Genomic DNA, 13,542 nt, shown 5'->3' with positions numbered 1-13,542 from the left:
TGAGTATTTTATAATGAGAGAATTTGTAGTATGAGAAAAAAATAGGAACATAATCAAGATCATGGATGATGTTCTCTGCATCACTGTGCAAAACAGACCCCCAGATTAAGTACAATATTCACAGGCCTCTTTCTGTAGCAATTATTTACTTTACCCAGCTGTGTCCAAAGTTATCATGCAGATGGTGTGATAGGCTAAAACTGTTGCTCAAACTTCTGCTTAAATTTTCCTATCCCAAATTCTGCTGTTCTTCTTCTCTCACTGCTCCTTTGGCTTACAGTTGTTGTTTCTTATGAGATCCCTGAAAAACAGATTCTAGAAGCAAAACTCATTGCTTATCTTGCAGCAGCAGTTGCAGTTTCCCTCGTTCTCTCCCCACCTCCTTAAAAACTGAATTTTCATGGCGTGGCTTATCATAGATTTGGTATACTGTAATGGGAAAATCTCTGTTTTCATTCTGGCTTCATGTCAGGTTTAGCAGATGAACTGCCCAAACAAGCAAGCTGTGTAATTGCAGAATCTGATCCATGGAAATGTGAAGATCTTTTCCTCCACAAGAGTGGGCAGCATCACTTCTAATGCAAGCAACGCTCTCTTTCCTCTACCCTTCCCACCAGATAGATTAAATGACCATGTTAGAAAAAAAACTTTACCCAGGCAAGATATAAGAATATTGCATGGTGGAAGTAAGTACTTCCATGAGCCAAAAACCCTAAGAAAGCCTGGCTGCGTGAATTTATGTCTTATATTGTAACAGCACCCACTTTCCCATGATAAGCTGAGATCTGCTTGTCCCTTACAGCCTCACTCCCCAGCAATACGCTGGTCCCAGCACCCACTGCCCTTCACTCCCTCCCGTGCCCTGCAAATACCTCTGTATATGGAAGAAACCATATGATAGCCGGTACCAGACCATGTAAGCATCGTCCTGCGGGCTGGGTGGTTTTGGTGTGAGCGTGGGGGCACACGTGTGTGCACACACATAGGCGCTGATGCCAGCCAGGCAGGCTGGCACTCGGTGGGGGCACCATCCTGAGATGCTCTTCCCTACCCAGCCACAGGTGACTCGCAGGGACTTGCTTTGATTTCGTTTCCTCTCTGTCAGAAGTGGTAGAAATTGCCAGTGGGCTCAGAAGTTACTGAGGGAGAGGAGGGCTGAGAGAAGGATGGGAAGATGAAGAGTGTCGCTGCGTATTTCCTTAGGGTGCCAGGTAAAAGCAGTATGCGTGTGCTTTTAAATCAAGCTACATTTTCAAGGTTTGAAGATTTAGACCTCTAAAATATCTTCAGCTATTCTTATTTGCCGCCTTAACTATTATAGCACATAAATATAAACTAAGAATGTTTTCAATGAGAAAGTTCAGAAAGATAAGGGAAAAAATAGCTCTGTATATTAACATGCTGTTCTGACACAAACCCTGTCCAGCAGCAGTGGTCAAAACTAGCATTGATCAAAAATGGAATTTCAGTTTTTTGAGAAATCCCATCATTTTTTAAACCAATTTCACTACAAAACTGCACACAGAATTGAGCAGTGGAAATTACTTCTGGAGCAGAGTGCCAGAAAAAATCCCACTCATAAAACATAAAATATTAGATGGCATAAAGTATAACATAACCTATTTAAAACACTGTGGGTATTGAGAGGGAAAAGAGCTCACCTGGGGCAACCTTACTCCTGAGCCTTTAGGATATTCTGTTCCAACAGCCCCTTCCACATCTATCTGCGTGGCAGCCCACGGTCAAGAGGAGAGGTGGCACGGCAGTACCATGGGCACAGCGGTACCATGGGCATGGTGATACCACAGGCACCGCGGCACACAGGGAGGCTTCACCATGGGCAGATCCTGCAGGGTGGTTGAGGCTCTCAAAAACCGTGTTTGAATTTAACCCAGGGAACTGGTTTGTCTGCCCCTGCCCTTGCCCCTGCCAAAACCAATTGTTTCAACTTTCCCAAACAAGCTGAAACGATTTGATTCGGTTCTTCTGTGCTGGAAATGCTCAAAAGCAATTAATTGCTGCAGATTTTTGCAAAGCTGCACTTTCATTGAAGGTTTTTCACCCAGGCGTTGTTACCAGCAGTGGTGTGTTAGCAAGCACTTCCTCTTGCCTCACCAGGTCACAACCTGGTTGTGAGTCCCAGGGCATTTACCAATTTCCTTCTTTCTAATGGAAAAAGGTGCGGGGGGGAAGCATTAAAAATCAAAGATTCCAGTGGTGATCTCAGAGCAGTTTCTCACTGCCGCGACTCCAGCGACTCGGGGGAGACAGTGATGCTATCCAGCCCAGCATTGGGAAAAGCTCCAGACGCACCACTGCCGTGGCCAAGGCGTTAACCGTTCACGGCCCCGCAGCACCAGCTACATTTACTTGCCCTGCTGCATCGCATCTTTTTAGCTGCATACCTGGGGCAGGTTTCAAAGGGACAGGCAAAACAGGTGAACGTACTGACAAGGGTGGCCCAGAGGAAGCCCTTTCAGAGGGCTGAGCTCCAACAGTATTAGATCTGTATGGTACTTATTCAGTGCCTTTCACATGAAAGGGCTTGAAACCACTTTATAAAATTTGGGCCCAGCCTGCCTCTAAGAAAATCAATGGCAATACGTGGATTTCACCCCAGGAAAGAACAGGCTTCCTGCAGATAACTCACACAGCATTTACAACTCAGATACGGTGATGCCTGGGACGAAAGGCTGTTGATGTTTCACCATGTGTGCAGCTGCACTGTACAAAAGTCCAAACCAGTTATTAGCTCCACACTAGTAATATTCTGCCACAGATTTCACCCACAGTCCACAAAAATGAATTTGTTCAGGGCCTGTTGCCAGGGCTGGGATGTGATGGATGTAAAGTAGCGTCAGCGGCAATGCCAGACAGATGGGAAAGGCAAATTTGTTATTTGGATACGAAACTGGGTTCTTGTGTTGGGTGCGTGGAAGTTTACAAGTCTGCTTATTTCTCAGGGCATTTTGAAGAGGTTTTGCTGAAGGCCAGAGCCCTGAGTAGGTTTTCTTACTTTTAGTGAAATTCCAAGTCCCACACTGAAAGGGTTTAGCCACAAGGTAAATGGCTATTTCTAGGGCAGGCGAACCAAAGTGCTATCCCAGTGACAAACAGGATATTACTGGCAATAACTGTAACAATAGGGACTGTTTGGATAGTGAGTAGATGCTTTAACATGCTGGTTCCATTCCGCCTTTTGAACATCAAATGCTGATTTTCCGTGAGCAAAGGTCTCTCAGCCAGGGTGACTTGTATTGTGTCTAGCTATGTGAGGTTATAAATGTTTAATTAGGGCTGAGGTTGTACCAAAAAAAAATTTAATTCAACTACTAGCAGAGTTGGTTTAATAGTACCAATATTAACTGGCTTGCTCTGTGAAATACAGCGGGGAGATGTGTGTTACTTGTTACTTAGGCAGCCACCGAGCAACCCATTTGATATTCATGAACCCTAAAAAACCAGCAATTTTTAGCATGAAATTTATTCAGCCTAAAATTTATATTCAGGCTTCCTCAAGAGGTGGTCAATGGCCCAAGCCTGCCAGTGTTTAAGAGGCATTTGCTCAATGCCCTTAATAATATGCTTTAACTTTTGGTCAGCCCTGAAGTGGTCAGGCAGTTGGACGAGATGGTCACTGTAGGTCCCTTCCAACTGGAACAATCCTATTCTATTCTATTCTATTCTATTCTATTCTATTCTATTCTATTCTAAAAGTGCATTTTTTTAAATGTAAAAAACCTCAGTGGTTGAGGAGCAGTACCAATGTCATGCAACTAACTTGGCCCACTGTGCAGACAAAGGTGAATGGACTGATTAGATGGTTGAAGTCTAAGGAGAAAAGGGTGGTGAGTCTTAAACTGTCTAGTTCAGGCATTGAATGTCATTAATGTCATTTGTATGACATTGATAGATGAATGTCATACAAATAGCTTTAGGAGCCAAAGTTGCATCTTTGGTAAATGAGAGAGGTCAATCCCTCCAAAGGAGAACTGCAAAGCATCTGCACAAAGGGCATAAAGTAGATGGCGTAAATATGTCCCTCCCTCCCCTCATGTGTCAGCACAAACTGGTGAACATTTATAAATAGTGAATCCATTTGAAAAAAATTAGCGGTGGCATGTGATCAGCTAATGAATAGCATACAGAATAGTTCATCCATGACTGAAGCTCTGTAAATTAAAAGCAATATAGAAGAAGGCAACTGTTAATTACTGTTAGGAGACAAATTTTTTGTTCTTTAGTGATGATTCAATCTAATCTGTCTGACTTTGCACCGAAGTGGGCTGGAGCGCTCACTGGTCTCACAGAGCAGTGATCCCAACCTTGCTGGCCAGGCAAGCCATGCAGGAAGGGAGAATCTTCTGCTCTGGCGTTTTTATTAGCATAGGAGCAGTACTACCGCTCTTGCTCAGAGCAGTCAGCTTGTACCTGTGCAAATCCATAAATCTATTATATCCTGTCCGTATGCCACAGCACTGACTCAAATCCCTGTTCCTCATGTCCTCCCATGAAAGAGGGTGGTTGGAAGTGGGCTGTCACTGATCACGGGGCTGCCCATGGCTGCCCCCTCTCAGCCCTGGGGCAGGCAGGAGCACCCAAGGGAGACTGGGACCACCCTGACACTATCGACAGGCCATGCACCAAGCAGCTTTCTCCTATGGGGGAGGAACCACGAGCCAAGACATGGCAGAAACCACGTGGGAGCCATAACATCCCAAATTTCTCCAGCTATATGCACAAGAGCATATCTGACCACACTTTTGATGTGCTAGTTAGTTTTAATTGATTGCTAACGCACACTGGTTTTGACCTATCTCTGCTTGCCATGGTGTGTAAGCAATGACTTAAACCCCATACCATCACTTTTTTCCCCTGTTGAAACTTTATTAGACAGGAAGAGACTGCCCAAGGAGATTTTCAATTTTTGCATGGGTGCTGCCGTGGGAGTCTTCACACTACCACATTCTTGAGACAGTTGTCTCCTATAAACAGTCTTGGTAGCACATTAGAAAAACCCTTCATGCAATGTTTGGGGTCATTAAACTGAAAGAGCTATAAATAGCACTGAAAGAGAGCTGTGATGTTTATTTGCATGGATGTTTGCAGTGGGTTTTTTTTCCTTTTAATGTTCATCCAATTTTGATTGTACAGATTTGAACTTTATCCTTGAGACAAGAAAGCATTGACTCTTTAGACAGCATCTAAAGATCTGGCTCTTTAGACTAGCAGCCACAGAATAGATATGTTCATTTTGCCTCTCAGGAGCTAAAAGGACTTCTCTGCCAATCTTCCTGGTATGATGCAGAATAAACCAGGGATCTCAATAAAACGTTCAAGGTACAACACAACAGAAACCCACCAGTGCAAATCAAAGGTTTTCATGGCTGGCTTTTTTGAAGATAAATTTTACAGAACTACTAATTCTTAGGCTCCCCATAAAAGGTTTAATTCGGTGTCCTGTGTCACATAAGCCAGAGGAGATCTAGTGATCCTCAGGCCTTTTCACATCCAGGAAGCCTAGACAGTCTTTATACCAAAAAGGTGCTTTTTGCCTGAATCACCATGGTTATTCCACATTCAGATGAAACAGGCACCGTATACACCCCCAAGCGTCTTAAGACTTTTTCCTTCTGAAGGTGTTTTACGGTATGTGAAGACTTGAGATAACCATCGCTCATATCTCTCTTCCTCACACACATCCCTGTATTGTCCTGCGGGTGCACAATCCACTTGAAGCCCGTGGAGGCAGAGGTGTGCGCATGCTTTGTGATCCTATTTACTCAGGGCAGATCGTTTCTGCAGCAGTGCTCCGAGTGCTGCGGTGACAGCACCTGAGCTGCTTCCTACCTTTGCCTCTGGCTCTGTCGTACAGCTTCTCTTCATATTGTTGCCATTCCTGGTTTGATTTTACACCAACAAAAGCTTTATGCTACAAAAAGACACAAAAAAGACCTCTGCACCAATCCCTCCCATACCCACCAGCGTCCTGCTGATCAGCCGGGACTCGACAGCCCAGAAGCTGCTGCAGCGCAATGCAGAGAACTGATTTCTTCATCCAGTATCAGCAGTAAATGGATGTCCTTGTGCGTCAAGCACAGCAGGGGACAACACTGCACCATGAATAACATTTACAGGTTAAAAACTAGATGTAGAGAATAACTACAACGCACATCAGGAAGGATAGTGCCGGGAATTAGAGGAGTAGATGAAGCAGCCATGTTACTTTATCCAGACTTATCCACCCTCAATTCCACCTAAGCCCCTCTGCCTACTATTTTGTATTAGCTATGTGGTGTTCGAAGGGCAGTAGGAAACACAAAGAATACTAAGCAAGGAATTAGACCATTTGAATGTGTATTGGTGGTTCGGATGTAGGGTGATGGGGTATTTTTTAAGGTCAACCACAGTCCTGAGAGAATGGGTTGGAAAGATGAGAAAGTCAAATGACTTGAAAAGAAATATTTCTTTGCATGGTATGTGATTAACCCAAGGAACTTATCTCTGTACAGAAGTTACTGATGACAAAATTTTAACAAGGTTTGCAAAAAAGGGAAGTTGGACCAGATATCAGGGAGATTGAGTGCTATCATAAGCTAATGAAAAAGACTTCTGCAAGAGATAATAAAATGTGACCTGACACCACCTGCTGTTAGAGGCCAGGATAAGACCTAAATTTGGTCTGATGAATGGCAAATTGTCTTAAATATGCTCGCTGCTACATCAGAGATGAAGACTTGACTCCCTGGGCTGTGAGTTTGGCCCAGTCCAGCACTCTTGTACTCAGTGCTGTAGAAAGGGACTTTTTGGAATGATTCTTCTGATATATGGATGGGCAAACAGATCTTGAAATTTCACTTATGCAGCAATGCACTGCTGCGAAGAGACATGGGGGGATTTGTCTGGAGCACGAAAAGGGTTAACAGTGGAAGTGATGAGAAAATTACCCTTTTCTTCTCCACTCCTCCAAGGCAGGCAGTCCCAGTCTTTCCCTCCCCTTCTAATCAGTGTAACATTGCAGGAGGTGACATCAGCTGAGGAAACCAAAACTGAAACTGTGACCTCTGGCCCTTGAAGGACAATCTCTACAGCTTGAACTAACAATCACGTCCACTATCTTAAAATCAATAATTGACTCAGTACATGTGGCCAGCCATCCACACCAGGGGGCAAAACCACTTACAGGTGGTGCCAAATCAGGTGCATGTTGACAGCCAGGCAGATGCTTTTCAACAGCAGATGCTCCACATGTAGGAAAGAAAAACAAAAGCTTAGCAAAGAAGTCTAAGCAACCAAAATTACCAGACATGTACAAACGTCTTCATTTCTGCAGAAATGTGGCAGTTTTTACTAAGTCATCATTACGGTGGCTTAGTTACTGATTAAGTCAATGCAAAATACCTCCACTAAAACTTCCTTCTCATTTTCTGTTCTCTTGATAAACCTTGATATCTTGATGTCTGTACTAGTGATACACATCGTTGCTACCGTGCATCACTGTGTATATTTTGCCCTGCAGGCAGTGCCTTTCCAATGTTCTAACTTTCCAGTTGTTATGGCCAGACCTAATGACATCATGGAAATGGCAAGGGATGAGGAAGAGCAAACATATTTCCTTCAATTGTTCTGCTCAGACAAAGTTATTAAACAGTAATGACATCTCCTGTCAAATTATTATTTATCTTTGCAATGAAAAAAATCCAAGTTATTATATTTCTAGTCTGCTTTTAAGAGTGATCACTCACCAGTCTCCTGTCAGATATATTGTTCTTGTATCCCAAGCTATGGGTCTGCCAGCTAAGTCAGGGAGTAAGTTACCGAAGAATGAAAGCTTTATGAATTGTCACCCCAAGGGGCACTGAATGAATGAATGAATTCTAGACTGGATTTATGAACTGGTATTCATCTCCCTTTTTTCCCCAAATAAGATCAGGGGAAATGGGTTTTAAAATAATGTCTAATAATTAAACACTAAAAAGAAAAAAAAAAAGTGAATTTACCCTATTTATTGCCAAGCATTATTCACATTCAAACTCAGAAATCTCTCACCCAAGACAAGCTGTGCTACCAGCAACCTTGGCTGAATGCAGGGACTAGACCTTACGTGCAACTTCTACATGTGCTAAAATGCTCAAGTGCCATTCATCAGCCAATGACTTTCCCATGTACCCAGGTGGACAAGAAAGCTCTCCCAGATCTGAGAATGAATCATTACACCTCACTGCAATCCCAAGCACCATCCATCATGTCTCAGCAGTGAGGACACAGCCAGGTGAGCGTAGCACGAGGGAAGACCCAATGATACAATCCAGCTGTGTGGTTGCTACCACCTTTGGCTGAAACGGATGCAGATCTCATTATGCAGTGATGGCTTTTCCTTAGTATTTGTTCTGTAGCATACATATTCATAGATTTATGACCAAGACCAAAACCCTCTTCTTAAACAGATATCACTGTGGGCATGGAAAGTTGTCATATGAGAATAGGCAAGATGGCACGGGAGGGTCCTGGGGGACACAGTGCCATACGCACCCTGTGGCACTTGCTGGGAAGTGGTGTCCCCAGCTAGTCCCCATAGCCAAAGTGGTGTATTTGGGATCCCAGGGAAGGGGAAGGCATGAAAGACCATGAGAGCTTGGTATTTCAGCTAGCACAGTTCCCCAGACTTAGTGTGGGTCCAGTAAAATCCAGCAAATCCAGCGGTGGGGTTGCCCCAGGATTGCCTTTCTGCCTCGCGGACTGGCACAGCAATGAATCCATAAATATGAAGCACGCCAACCAGCCTCAGGGGAAGAGAAGGCTGGAAAAACCATTCACTGACAGGAGAAGCACTGGGAAAAAAAGAAAAAAAAAAACTCCCAAAGGAGGGAGGTGGACAGCTGTAAAAATATTCCCAAGCACAGTGGCACAGGAGGCACAGTCAGGAGGGTGATGGCTTGGGAGCAGGAAGGGAAGAGCAGCACAGCGTTGTACCAGGACCCTCACTCCTCATTCAGGACAGTATGCAAGTGTATCACAGAAACAGCAGCCCCAGTCATGAGCACAGGAGCCAGCACTTAGGCATCTGAAAGAGTTAAAGAGGACTGTGCAGAGGGGCTGGACAGAAAGGGCCTGCCACAGTGCAGGAGGATGCCTGAGATGACTCACTAAAACTACTTTCCAACCCCTGCAATTCTGAGGGGACGGAGGCCACGTCTCTTATTAAAGACACTCTGGCACAGACATCCAGCTATAACTTTGAAGTAATGATATTAACAGTATCTGCCAATGCTCGGCTTTATGCAGACTTTAAGGAAAAGAACAGCTTCAGCAATGAGTGGGAAAACATACATGTTCAAACATAACATTAATTTTTATCCCCTGGGAGATGGGACAAAAAGAGCATCTATTTACAATAATAATGCTGCTTTGCTGAGAACAGACCATAGGGAAAATCCCATAAGGTTGGAAAATGTGTTTTAAGTTCACAAACTGTCTCATGCTCCAGCTCCAGGGTGGGCAGCCGTCCAGCTGCTGTGAGCAGCTCTGTCCTCAAAGGCCAGACCCTCCCTGTCTCGGACACTCTCGGTTTCTGAGCAATCTCCCCAGGTCCATTTCAGAACTGGTTAGCTTACCTCGGCATGTTTTCCTCCAATAACTAGGCATAGAGTCAATGTCTTTTTCTAATTTGGGAGGCCCAGTTGCTTGAGACCTTGTCCATGAGCAGCAGAAATGCAGAGACCTGATTTTTCATTTAAAAGGTGAGGCGTTCCCACCAGGGAATCTCAGCTCTGGAACAAACTCACACTGAAAATGCCTCCTGAGACCATCTGTTTTATGCTATATATATCAAGCAGCAGCCTATGGAGGTAATGCCCAGGACTTGTGTTGTCCGTTCAAGCTTGGACAACAACGCTGCTATTGACAGGTTGGGTTGTATGATCCCGCTTCCCGAATGGCTCCATATGGGCACACAAATATCACTGAGGGCTCAGGGTCTATCTAGATATAGATTACAAAATATCTCCAGAGAGGTATTTTGTAATGGCATCTTTATTTTTGGTTAGTTGTAACTACACATAGACCTTTTCAGCTGTATCAAAACGCGAAGGATACTATAGAATTGCTCGTAATTTCTTTCTAGTTTATCCCATTTTTGTCTCTGAAAACTTGCCATTAAAATTTTTAACAAAAGCATGAGCAAAATCTAGGAGGGCATTTGTATCCTCTTATTTAAGCTCTTGGAAAGACCCTTTACCTTCACAGTGCTGCTTTGCTTTGTTCTGTGTATGTAACCAGTAAATCTCAAAAACCAAGTACAACTCCCTTCCTCTCATTGCCTTCTAGTTACTGCTTGGAATATTTTAAGCCTGTTCCAGGAATACAAGGGAGCAACATCTCTCATTAAAAATATATGTGAAATACAGCTTTAAGAAAGTAATTTTCCAGGAATACCGTCCATGAAAACAGGATCAAACTCAACATTAAAAGAGGAGTTCATATTCCAAAAAATATTCAGCTAATCTGCCAGAAACCAGGCTTTACAGAAGAACTCCAAATTAGCTGAGCCAGTTCATATCATTAATATGGAGAATTTCCCTTGCCATGCATAGTAATATTCTCTGATGGAGTGTGCCACTTGGAAATCTGCTGGGAATTTACCTAAACCATTCAGTTTGGTTCAAGTCCAGAGGGGTGAGGTTGCTGTGGTTCTTGTTATTTTAATATTTTAGAGTGTTAAGTGCATTTTCTCCCTCTACTCTCCCTCCTGGGAAACTGCTAAAATGGTGAAATAATTCATTCTTCCATTATTTGAAGCATATTGCCCAATTTATTTCTTTTCCTGTAAAGAGCTGCTTGTAGCAATACCATAACTCCCTCTTGATGCTTCCAAGGAAGGAAGAAGCAACAGGGAGTGTGAATGTAGAATGAGGTCCCTGATCTGAATTAATGTTTGACAGAGGAAATCTATGCCAAGAAAATGGTGGAACAGGAATAACTTGTGTTGTCTCCATATGGTGCTCCCAACTGGGTTTCTCTCCCTCTGCCCTCTATTTAAATGCATGCACGTGAGAGATTAAAAAAAAACAAGTCTTGCAACAATTTTGCAAGGAAAACGGTATTTTGAGACTATGATGTCCAACAGGGTGGAAACTCCTGAGGACACAAGGGAACCTCATCCCTGGCCGAGTGCATTCACAGTATGTCATGGTGAGGTGCATGAGAGAATTCACACAAATTCATACATACCACCTGACTAGAGAGCACCTTGTACCTTCCATCACACTAAGTCCTTCCAGGTCTTGACCCCGTTTCTGCAGTTCCCTCCACCTTTCAGAATGAATAGCCGCATTTCCTTTTCTCGGTATTTATTTTCCACGTTGCTTTTTTCTCGAAGAATAGGGTCTTCCCACCTGAAATGTTAGAGAAAAAGAAAGACAGTTTGTCTTTTCAAAGCGTGCCTGGGTGCAGCATGGGACATGGAGCTGGCCTGAACTAGATATGGGTCCTGCAGAGCCATCTCTGAGCCAGCTGGGTCCAAAACCAAACCACAGACATTGCACACATAGCGGCTGCCCCACAAGCACTGAGTGATAATTATTACCGTGTGTCTCTTCTGATTTCCTCAAGCGCTGCCAAGCTGGCGAGGGCTGCAGCCAGCCAGGGCATGAGAGCAGATGTTCTTGCCTTCTGACAGATGTCAGCTCTGCCCGATGGAAAATGCCATCTGAGATGAGTGAAAACCAACAAGCAGCCAGACAGGGCTTTGCGGAACGGCAGTGGGACCACCCCGCAGTGACCACTATCCATTGCAGACACCATCCAGCAGCCACCTCTTTCCTGGCAAACCCCTGCCACAGCATACCATAAAAACATTATCTCAGCATTGCTTCTTGTGCGTAAGCTAGGGAAGGTCAAAAGAGCCAAGGAGCTGCATGAGAAACAAAAAAAGCCCAAGAAAATAGGAGAGAAGAAGTCGAGGAGGGTGGGAAAGAAATGTACATCCTTAGAGGATGGAGGGGAAAGGTATGTTTAAGAGAACACAGTCCAGAAACAATCCGTAAATCATAAAACAAGTGATTTGTAACAACTATGTTTTGGGGGATATGACTCATGATTTTGAACTTCTGGGGTTAGCAAAAGTTCTGGTCAGAGCATTTTAGACGAACTATCCCACCAGGAGAAAATGCTGATTCATGAAAGTTGAAGCATTTTTTAAATACTTGGAAGGACAAATTCTTGAAGTCCAAGGCCCTCTGGTTATTACTGACAGTGCAGCAAGAAAGACGTAAATTGAAAACATAATATCTGAAGGTTTTGTTTTCATTCCACTGTAAAATGAAAACAAATTGTAAAACCTCAGAAGTTGTTGCAAAGCTGAATTATCATCCCCCTGGCCAGTTCTAGTTGGTTACTGTTATTATCAATTTTACAGTTACTGTATTGTAATCATTATTATCCAAGGGTAGGCTTACTCCCACTTCCTCTAAAAGAAATGTTTGTGCAACAAAGACAAAAATGTCCAAAGAAAATGCCTCAAATAGCGTGAGCTCAGGTGTGGTTTTAGGCTCTCTCAATATGAAGAGCTGCAACGGTTGCAGGGAAAGACTGGCAATCCTTGCAAGCCTTGGCAAACCTAATGGCAGAACCAGGCAAGCACTTAGGAGAAAACAGTCTTTGAGCTGAGTGTCACTCATGGTGTCTTTAATCTCTCTGGTGCAGGCTACCTGCAGAGCAGTTTTTTTCTCCTCTTCTCTGTTGATGACTTTTGTCATCACGTTGCTGTCTAATAAATCCATACTTCTAATTACTAAGACCACATAGGTTTGATTTCAGAAGAAGGAAGTTAGTCCAAGTGCTCTCAAAGGTTTTCAAAGTATGTCTTCCCTCTGCCAGACACAATCTTGCTCCAGTGAGTGGTCTCCAAAGTTAGTGACACTGGAACAAGGACTTCAGCCGTGATGCCCAGTGGACGTGGAGGCAGGTGTCTGTGGCCACATTCTAGTAATGCTGCTTGTAGATTATGGAGGAAATGTACAGTAAAGGACCTGACTGGGAGCTCACGCCACATTAAGTTAGGAAGGACACCATCATGGTTAGGGGAATTGGGTTGCGTGCAATCAGTTTGAACTTGAAATTCAACCTATATTCCAGCTTCTGAGATCATTTACTGTTGGGTCACTTTCAGGATCCCCCCCATATAGCTGCATTTCTATTATCAGTCATGTTACCAAACCAAGACGCTGCTATTTGATAGAAAGGATTAATTCCATAAGCCAGAAGCTAGAACAGTCTGTCCTTCCCAGGAGATTCTCAGCAGAGGGCTCAAAATCCTGGCTTAGTATGAATTATATCTGACCTAAGGAAGTTCATTTGGGGTGTCTGAGGACCACTGAATTTCAGATTTCCTATATGGGCAACCCTTTTTAATGTGCTCCTGCTGTGAGCTGTCAGGCAAGAATAATAACAGAGCCATCAGAGGTAATGAGAAGGCACTACCGACGGTGCCTAATGGATTTTCTTCCTTAGAAGAGCTGGAAGCATAACATGAAAGAGACTGGT

The 13,542-nt window shown here is 43.7% G+C and overlaps 1 protein-coding gene across 1 annotated transcript in view; it reads left to right on the top strand.

The window, feature by feature from the left end:
* The window catches only part of RHOJ (ras homolog family member J), a 55,397-nt gene that overhangs the window by 1,321 nt on the left and 40,534 nt on the right, over window positions 1-13,542 (top strand). The window lies entirely within an intron of this gene.

This window comes from Pygoscelis adeliae, unplaced genomic scaffold (genome assembly GCF_000699105.1).
Source record: "Pygoscelis adeliae isolate BGI_AS28 unplaced genomic scaffold, ASM69910v1 Scaffold179, whole genome shotgun sequence".
Lineage (NCBI taxonomy): Eukaryota > Metazoa > Chordata > Aves > Sphenisciformes > Spheniscidae > Pygoscelis > Pygoscelis adeliae.
This window is presented reverse-complemented; position numbering and strand designations above follow the sequence as displayed.